This window comes from Opisthorchis viverrini (genome assembly GCF_000715545.1).
Source record: "Opisthorchis viverrini unplaced genomic scaffold opera_v5_20, whole genome shotgun sequence".
NCBI classification, from domain to species: domain Eukaryota; kingdom Metazoa; phylum Platyhelminthes; class Trematoda; order Opisthorchiida; family Opisthorchiidae; genus Opisthorchis; species Opisthorchis viverrini.
The window spans coordinates 1,931,984-1,942,465 of record NW_008751676.1 but is presented as its reverse complement, the minus strand read 5'-3'; positions in this window follow the sequence as shown (position 1 = coordinate 1,942,465).

Sequence of the window (10,482 nt, the reverse complement as noted above, 5' to 3'; positions counted from 1 at the left end):
ACCATGATTTTAGGGGGACTTTTCCGGCCTCTTGTCTAGATAGCTTATCTGTCAGATGGTTCTCATTCCTCGGCACTTGCCGGATCGTGGAGTCGTATTCTTGTGGTCGGAGAGCCCAGCGCGCGAGCTTTTTGCGGGACTCTCTGGTGGTTCTTGTCCACTCAATGAGTTTGTGATCGGTCTCAACGTGAAACCTTTGTCCCAGAAAATTTAGCCTCCATTTATCCAGGTCCCAGATGATCGCCAAGCATTCCTTCTCAGAGGTTGAATACTGCTTCGTGTTGGTCAGGGACACGACTAGCATATTCAATGATCCCATTCTTCTGCTTCAGAACCGATGATCAGGTCACCAGCGTCCGCTGCAACAGTAAACATCTCCCCAAACCTGGGCAATTTGAGGGTGAGTCACTGATCCAGCATTTCCGCCTTGATACGTTCGAAGGCCTCGAGCGCTTTGCTTGTTCATTCCTATTTTGACGAAAAAATTCGTACACCGGAAGAGCAATCGTGTCGAAATCCTTGAAAAACAGGCTAGGGTATACTGCTCATCCGAAAAATTGCCATAAGGACCATTTTGAATTCGGGACTGCCCATTACTGAATCTTCGCCAGTTTTTTCGGCAGTGGACCAACCTTTCCTTGACCTACTTTATGCCCGAGCAGTGTCACCGAACTTCGAGCGAGTTGTGCCTTCGGTTTATTGAACGGCAAGCCAGCTTCCCGAATCGCTAGATACAGCGATATCACCACCGTGCACAGCAACATTCTGAAGTCTATTCGTTAAACGAACCATTAGGCGCCGGAGGGTTCCCCCAATAAGCCAAGGCATTCTTCTAAATTGATATTGGGCATCCCCAACTATGAACGCGCTTTCTTACCAGTCGTCTGACATGATGTTACTTACCAGTGAAAGGAAGAAGGCCTTCGCTACGGAGTTATTTATTAGAAAACACCAACTGAACAGTTACAGACTATTGGACAGGAAAGCAAAATAAGCAAAAAACCACCTTGTTTATAAAAACTGAATATCTTGAACGCGTTTTCTTGAACTCATTGATTATCTCTCGAATGTAAATGAATGCTACAAAGCAATTTCACAAATTCCGTAGTAAATTCTACTTTCCAATAGACGCGAAGCGGAGTTACGAGAAAACATATCCTTCGCATGCCTCATCAATAGTACCCTAGTTACACATCTCCCTTTAAAGGTCGCTCGCATGCCACTGATTTTGATACCCTTAGGTCGGCTCCAGCAGCTGGTCAATTCGGCCGCCCTTCGGGTGTATCATGCTACCTACGAAGCTGAGTCCCATTTACTTTTTTTCGATCCCCGACCGTCTTGAGATGTATAAACGTACCCCCAGCGGTCGGTAACGACAAACAGACCTTGCCATCGACTGCCAGCTTCCGCGACCCAGTCCACCCCTTTCAGGATTCTGATGATCCATCCACAGGACCTTCACGCCTATGGGGAGTGGTTGTGCCCTCCTACGTATCGTTTTCTCTCTAGTCCCTTTCTGAACGTCGAGCATGCTCGAGCTATCCTCCTTTACTCTCCTACCTCCTACGGAGACAAGCGTGTTGCCGGCTACAACCCTATTCCCTGATCAACCAGAAGGCGCACATGTCGACCGTGCGTCAGTATGAAAGAGGTCTTGCCTGTGGTTGACTGTATCGAAGCACGATGAGCTAGTAACAACATCAGCAGGTTCATTTCCCAGTCACCTCCTTCGGCGGCCAGCCACTTCTTCATCGCTCAGTTAGACCATTTGTTAGCAGGTAAACTGTTGCCGTCCTTACTTGAGGTTCGCGACCGAAGTGGGGTCTTGTATGCGTGTTTCGGAGACACAACATACATCGGCAGAGAGTGAGGACAAGGTTTCAGCAAGGGATTCCTGTTGCCCAATTTGGGATAAAGTACGGATAGTGAAGGTTGCGACGTGGCTTAGATCTTTTGAAGTTAGTGGGGGAATTTTTTAGTTTTTTTTTTTGGGAGACGGTTGAGACACGGGATTGGCAAGTGGATTGATTGCACTACATTGTACGATGAGTGGGGAGGGAGTGTGGGAGAAGGCCGGTGAGCAAAGAGCTGAGCACAGCAGCTGTTTTTTTGGGGAGCACCGGAATCTTTGGTCGTGAAAGTATTTCAGTCATATTGAATAATGCGCCTGCGGTCACGGTCAGCCGTTGGGCGATCGGAGTGTGCTGTTTTTACAGCCGATCTTTTCTAACCTGTCCTTCCTCGGAGGAAGGCACCATCGGCGCTTCCATAAATATGGACATGCTGGTTGCCTGGGAGACACACCTTACTGCCTTCGCACTCCTACCCCAGAGGACAGTACGACTTTACCTCCAGACCACCTCGTAATACGATTACTCGCTATCCTTCGTCGGGCCGTTCCCAATCGACCTTCATGGCATGGTTGAACCTTAGGGAACTGAGTTCCAGCCAGTGTAGCCCGCAGATCATTGCAGCACAGAAGCCCGACAACCATAAGGCGGCAGCTTTTGGTCGGGTAAATCACAATAATCGTTCGGCTTCAACAACCCTTCGGTGCCTAGCTGCCATGCCACCCGAAGGACGCCGGAGGACTGAGATACTGCCGGGTTGCTCAAGTCTAGACAGGGAAAGTCGCACACAGTTTGCACTCAAGTTCGTTCCCTCTCTGCCTTAGTGATACAGATGCCTCCGTATCGATTAAGCACAACACCCTCTTCCACTCTATCCTAAGTACAGCCTATATTATAGTAATCGCGACTCACCCAGAAAAAGAGGAGTAAACCAGACGGCTATTGTTGACAGATAGCCGGGCACAGAGACATTTTTTTCAGTGGCCAGACATACAACAGTCATAGCATCTGGTTGTTCGAAATCGCCTAAGCGCCTGTGTCTTCATGGTGGCAAGTTCTTCGGTTAGTCAGTCCACCCTGGTTTGCAGTTCCTTCACTGGCAATTTGTCTCGCTTCTCCTGACTTCAGTGTGGCCAGTGGCACCTCAGCTATTTCCTGTGCCAGGCGTATCAGACCCTTCACGCCCAACTAACGAATTGCTTCTCAACAACCGCAACTGAGCACCAAGCGCCCGCTGCACACCATCGATGAATTGGTCAGACAGAAACTGCTGGAGCGATATTCCTTTCAATCCCACTACCAGGACTTCCTTCCCGGCGGCCCAGTCCATTGTTACAGGGCCCCTGCTGACTGCCCGGCCCTTAATCCGGTCTTTAATCCGTTCACCTCGGCTACGTACTCAAAATCCACAAAGACATGGGGACATCCCCATCCACGAAAGGTTGTGACCACGGCACGTTTATTTATATCCTATCGAAGGCACCAAAAGAAAGAGCGCTTTTTAGTGCGGATTTGCTTATTAACCAACCAGAATTAGGCGGTTACAAGCAACTATACATGAAAGTAAAAATCTCATCCGCATAAAATTTTGAAGTGAACATTCGCAAGAACCCTCTTGAACTTGAACTTATACAGTAATGAACGAACACTGCAGAGCAGTTTCGTAGTTTCCGTGCCAACCTTCCATCGGATGCCGGAACGGCGCTTTGACACCTGATCAGACACTATTCGCATGTTTCATCAGTGGTGTAAACCGTTACACTAGTATTTCCTCCGTTAAAAGTAACCTGAATGGACCGACAAAGACATCACTACGAATGTGGATTTAGCACTGATCTTGCTCATGCTCAAATTAAATACACGAATATATGTACGACTAACTGAAAACCAGTGCTCAGGAAGGATTTCACAGAAAAGAGACAACACTGGCTGTAAGCCCGTAATGTTGCACCCGATAGAAATGTCTTGTGAAATGAGGTAAGCTACGAGGTTTGCCATTTGGTTATCCAGTGATCTAACCAAATCAGAAGTACATATTGTTGGTACAGGCAACAAAAGATATGCAGGAAGAAGCAGGATGTTGTGGAAACATTATAAATAGAAGACTTACTGAAAGTGCAGACGATGGATGAACAATGGTGCGATGAGTTTGACAGTCATGCTTGGAATGATATCGGCAAGTAGCACACTCTTGAATAATAAAAAGCTTTAGAAAAAGCACGAGATTACCGCTGTTCCTGTTTCAGTACAATTGTGATGAAAGCTGCCACGAGGTAACCCGAGTTTTTGAGGCTATAGAGTAAACAGTAAGCTGTTAATTGTCACTTCAGGAGTGGACATTTAGACCTATTATTTTGTACTATTATGTATATAGACCCTGGTTCGGATCTTAACAAAATAAAACATTCAAAAACACAAGGGAGAGCAAAAGTTGACAAAAAGAAAAAACGCGCTGGGAAATAAACGAAACCGAAGTAACAAGCACGAGTTCGAGAAATGTATTGACAGATCCAGTTAGCACGCGTCCGCGCTCGAGTGCGGAACATGCCGAGTTTTTAATTCAAAGGAATATATATTTAGGAGGCAGTAAAGCTTCCCGATTTGTGAAATACACTCATTTGCACACAAATTTGGTTTTGCGAGACTCACCTGGAACCCAGCTGAATCTCTCGTTTGTGATGTGTCCAGGCAACTGAATGTGTTGCACCAGACCGCCTCATGTTTCAGTCGCTACGACATCCGAGATATCGCGATATATGTATATTCGTAATGCACTACTCATAAGGTTGCTGAAAATTCGACAGCCCGTGATCGGTTTCGCCCTTCTTGGGGCTCATCGGGTTGGCGCAGTCCCCGAGTTTCCCTCAACCTTACGTCCTACTTGAAATCAAATGCCCGAACTTAGAGAAATACGCTCATTGGGAAACAAACTTGGGTTTGCGAGAGACTCACCTGGGACCTAGTTGTATTACCCTGCATTCACGGGTCCATACAGATTTTATTCAATTGACACTTTTCGTGTTAATATATTGTCATCGGGAAGCTTTATATTCAGTGTCTGCCTTGTGCCTGTGAGGAGGAGCTTGCGCACCATGAGAGATTTAACATCTGCCATGTTTAAGTGTAAAAAAATTAGACATGCTTTTTCTTTTCAAGTTATCATCATTGGGCCCAAAATTTGTCTGTATTGCACGTTAATGCTCATCTTTGAAAAGCTGCGTTGGTTGGTACACATGTTGCGTGTACCAAACCATTGTTTGCCGAAGAGAGTGATGCTTTACATGCCCAACTCAAGGTATCGGAAGCAGGGGAGTGGCCAACCCTTGACCTGGGAGAGGGTATGAAAGAAATCACGAAACGTTTTGTTGCTGTCGGTGTTACTCGCTTACCAGGAGAAGGACCGCGTGATCCTCACTGAGCCTGGTTGGAGACGCTGCAAGATTTGGCTGCTAAACGATGTCATTGGCGATCTTGTTGTCAGTTTCTATCCAGATTGCTTGAATGAGTGTCTGGAGGTATAGGCACCTCGGAACGATTGTAGTAAGCTAGGACTAAGTCTGATGCTACTGCTGCTGCTGATGATGATGTTCAGAGGCCAGCCGTCCCTAATAACCGAACATCACATCATTTGGACGGATGTGTCACGTGCAGGACACGGACCAAACGAAGGCATGCCCTGGTTGGTCAGAATGCCAGCCAATCCGGGTCGAGCATCCTTGACTGGTTGCTTCTCTCCCCTTCACGGAGATTCTGGTACGACCTTGTGGAACACTCTGTGACTACCCTATGAATACAGATGTAATTATTCTCCTTTTGTCTCCATAAAGGACTGTGTAGAACTACCGTACCTTTTGATATACCATAGTGGGCGGAGTAGGAAGCCAGGGGACCGACACAGAGTTGCACTACCATTCAGCTAGTCACAACAGATGATGAACGTAGGTTTCTTCTGACTTCTGCGGATTGATATTGAGGGTATATGTCTTCCACTGAGCACCACGATAAAGGTGCCACAAGCCAATCAAAACGTTAACAGTGAATTTTCAACCGCATTACGGTTGTTGCTGCAAAAACAAGCCGCCGCCATAAGACCTAATCCATAGACCCGAGCATAGGTGCCTCAATGACGGGACTCATTTTGCCGCTGTGGTCATCTGCCCACCAGCTCCCAAAAGACGGCACGTTCCTGATGCACTCCTTGTGTTCGTTTTCTGTGGATCCAGAAACGCTGTCGGCTCTCACGCTGAGGTGATCCACCAGCTCAGGACAGCTCCAGCTGTCCTGAAGGATACCTCAGTGAAATATGGAACGTACACTGAGGTGCCTTACAGGCATCTAAATTCCCTTAGCATCTCTACCTACGCAACACCTCCAGCGGTGGGTGGTCTAGAAACGTGTAGCTTATTAGTGCACAGGTGGTGATAGCCATAATACAAATCAGAAGGTGAATGTGCACTAATAAAAGCTTTTAGTATTTCTGTGACACGTATAAAAATAAATACAGTGCGAAAATGGGAGCAAGTCAAAAAGGGAACTTATCGGATGCGAGAGTCCCTTGGTGGAAGTCCGGACGGCGGAAACGTGTTTTTCTCCGCAGTTAGACTGCTACACGTACTCCATGGTTGTCCGTGGACTTGTGGAGAGGTTGACGTCCTGTTCCCTGCGCTCGCGCGTCTGTGTCTTGACTGGGTTCGGTTTGCCTTTATGTAGGTCGCAGTGCCTGTATGTGGGCACGTCGGCACATGAGTGGTTGCTACGCTGACTAGGCGGTGCAGACAATCGATGTCCGATGGGTCAGCTTAATGCGACGTGTTTGTGCGTATGAGAAAAAAGACAAGCCTCGCGATCCAGTAAGCGACTGTGAGTTGAACAGTCAAGCATGTGGGTGACTGGGTCGCTACAAGCTTCAAGTCGTTTATAAGGTTTGCATCACATGTGTATTTTACTTTTTAAAAGATGTTCCTTAAACAATAAGGCTAATACAAGACCTTATTGATCCCATTCTCAGTGAGTCAATTAAAACTTGTCTTAGCTTAGTTGTACCATAGAGAATTCGAAGCGAAATCACCCAATACCTCCGAAGTTCCACATGAAGTTGGATAATTAGTTTTCGTTAGCGGCTGAGGATCAAACCACGAACCCTTTCTGCCCTTGTTTTCACAGCAGGAACTGGACAGTTTTGATGAGGTCCTCCAGGATGGACTTCGGCATACATGCTTCGTAAGCGTTGCCCTGAGTCCTGCAGAGTGATTGCGCAGAGGTGTAAAAGTGGCTCATGTTCGTGTCATAGATGTCGAGGAGTATGTAACGAACATATTTGCGCGCATATTGGCTTAGTGACATGCCGCAATTCTGAACTGATGAGGAATAATGGAAAGAAGGCCTTTGGTCCGACAAGACTGGCACAATGTATTGCTTGTGTGTATTTGACTGTTGTTTGATATTCTCCACATTTGAATAAGCGACTGAATGAGCTTTCAAGGCTAACAAAAGTTCATTTTCTAGTTGCTTACGCACCAACAGAGAGGATTTCAGTGACAAACCTTCGACAGCTAAATGGAATCGTTCACCGCAGGCTGGAAGACGAGCGACAACGGTTGCAGTAAAACACCAGAGAGGGCCTATCAAAAATGTTTCGTAAAATTTTAAACCCCTTATATAAATATTTGGACTTCGTACTACCTAGTTCTATCCCCGTGGAAAGTCGCACGGGGGTCGGGTCAGCACGTCACTGGAGTACAATGGCTAGGTAGTTCGAGAAGCACCACAATGCTCGTTGGTTCGTTCACTGAGCTGGGCAATTTGATTGCAAGTGTTTCATCACCAGTCGAGATGACATCATCAGTGAGTTGCTAGGGCGCGTAGAGATGGGTCGGTGGTTGTGCGTGAGTAGTGTTGTGTGTGTATGTGTGATCGAAGATCAGCCCCGGTCGCAGCATATATTTTATCACATACATTTTAACACTACTAAACCACTGACCCATCGCTACGCTCCACTACGCTCCCTAACAACGGACTGATGATGTCACCTCGATTGGTGATGAAACGTTTGCAATCAAATTGTCCAGCTCAGCGAACAAACTAACGACCACATATACTCCCTGAGCTACCAACATTCTCCTCTACAGCAAAGCATTAAAATGCTTCTAGTAGGCCGAATTAGGTCGCCGAATGATTCTTACTGAGTGCACACTGGGAGCAGAACTCTGCTTTACCTTCAAACTTAGTCCACACCAGGGTGCGGACTGGGTGCAACTGTTTCACTTCTGCAAATTCTGCAGAAATTCAGGGACCGCGGAGGGACATTCCCGCACCCGGATACAGAGCTACTGTGGAATTGTCTACTCACGTGGTAACCGGGGAATTAATGGGGTTCATGTAACTTTGGAATACATTAGCCGACTGCTTACAATCTTAACAGTGAATTCACATTAGACTGCAAATTTGTGTAGAAGGTAGCTATTCAGCCTGTTCAAAACTATTCTCGCCGAAATAAATTAGTACCAACGTTGTTAAAACGTATAGGCTACTTTGTCACCGATTTGACTTATTTCGTCAAAATACATAGTGGAAAATAATCAGCTAAAATTGGAATGGACGGTGTTGGAACAGAGCAAGAAGCCTCGAGTAAGCCCGTCCACTATGATTAGTTTACTCGTATCATCATAATCTGGATCTAAAACTTGTTTGGAAAACAGTACAGACTCCTAGATTGAGTACCAAAATATTGGTATCTTGAGGTACTGAGGTGGTATATAGGACAGAACTAGACAAAAAGATACAAAGGCTAGTAGTGCCTAAACAAAAACCCAGAGAGCAGCCAGCAGAAAACTAAATGAACCTCAGTGCTTCTTTCGCGTGATTGTTCACACGATATAGATCTCTATGGACCGAACTTCTGGTGTACGGAGTGGGATAACCCTCAGTTCTCAAGTGACGTTGCATCAGACAAATAAGGTGTCTGTTTAAAATCTGTAACTTGGAAAAAGAAGAGCAGACTAACGTAGCCAAGAGACAGAGCGTACGGCAACGGAGCTCAAAATTGATGCAACCCCAAGACTTCAGTAGCTTTTATTCAATGAATTAAAGGTGTGCAGCATTAGCGAATACATTAGTGTACATATTAAAATGGGACTACTTACCTCTTCTTGTTTCTTTATGATATCTAACGCTGCAGAGAGCATAATAACGTAGGAAAAGTTGTTCCCTAGACCAAAACACCTTTGCAGAATCAAGAGCAATCTACGAACCTACCAAAAAGAAAGAAGATTTCGAATGTTCTTCGCTGTCAAGTTCTGGCATCTACCAAATACTGCATCAGTTTAATGGGTCGGAACCATTGAACTCACGCCTGCAGCGCATAAGTGGTGAGAAATTGACCACAGCGGTTGACCAAAGCTCGACAAGCCGTACGGACCGGTCTACTGTCAAACACGTAAGCCACCCGAGTTGAGAAGAATGACAGGAAGCCAAAAGAACGAATCCCAGTAAACTGTCGTCCTAATATCAAGGAATCAAAGCATTAGTCCAAATTCGACAAAAGACGCTAAACTAATCAGCATGTGGGATTTTACGGGGTAACACACGATCAATTCAATTCAATTTATCAGCTATAAACCATGTACCATAGGCACATTGGTTCCTGCTGCTAGTTTCGATCACCGGAAAATGGGAGCGTGTGGCACACAACCTTGGCGAAAGAATGTTCAGTTTGTTCGGAATTTGGGTAGCTACGCATTGAAGGCGATGGCTTTGATGCACGAGCGCCACTGACTGCGCAATTGGGCCATTTCCGCCATTGTCATTGACCAGTGATGAGTTAAGTCCCGAGATTCCCATCCCGGTAGGCGGTAGGTGTCGACCCGATTAAGTTTACTGGTTAATGTTTTCGTGCTTCATTACCAGGTCATACACTGTCCATCTCTCGGTCGCTTTCACTCAGTATGCGGCTGGCCGAAAAGAGCTCTGCGAGGCAGGCGGTCTTCCGGCATGTACTAACCAGCGTAACCTATGAAGCGTGAGCAATTCTTCTACTGGGGGAGAGTCCCGACCTAAAGCTGCCACCTTGACGTGGTGGTCGGGCTTCAGTGCTGCAATGAGCCCGCGGGCTACAATGGCTGGAACTTCGTTCCACAAGGTGCAACCATGCCAGGAAGGCCAAAGGGGAGCAGCCAGACCAAGAGTAGCGAGACCCCGTACTACGAATAATCGTGCTACGAGGCGGTCTGGGGGTAAAGTCGTACTGTCCTCTGCGACAGGAGTGTGAAGGCAGTAAGGTGTTTCCCCCAGGCGACCAGCGTGTCCATATTTATGGAAGCAGCGATGCTGCCTTCCCCTGAGGAAGGACGGGTTGGAAAGGGTCGGCCCCAAAAACCGCACACTCCGATTGCCCAACGGTTAACCGTGACCGCCGGCGCATTATCCGATACGGTCGAAATACTTTTAAAACCAAAGAGCCCGGTGCTGCTCAAAAGGCACCTGCTGTGCGCAGCCGCATCAGGAATGAGACAGTAATGCCTTATTCCCTGCGCCCTCGGGTTAGGCCAACCCCCTGCAGCCGAGCAGGTCAGACTATTGAGTCATCGGCTCCGGGCAGGGTCCCCAAAGAAAACCCTATATTCTCCCACTGCCT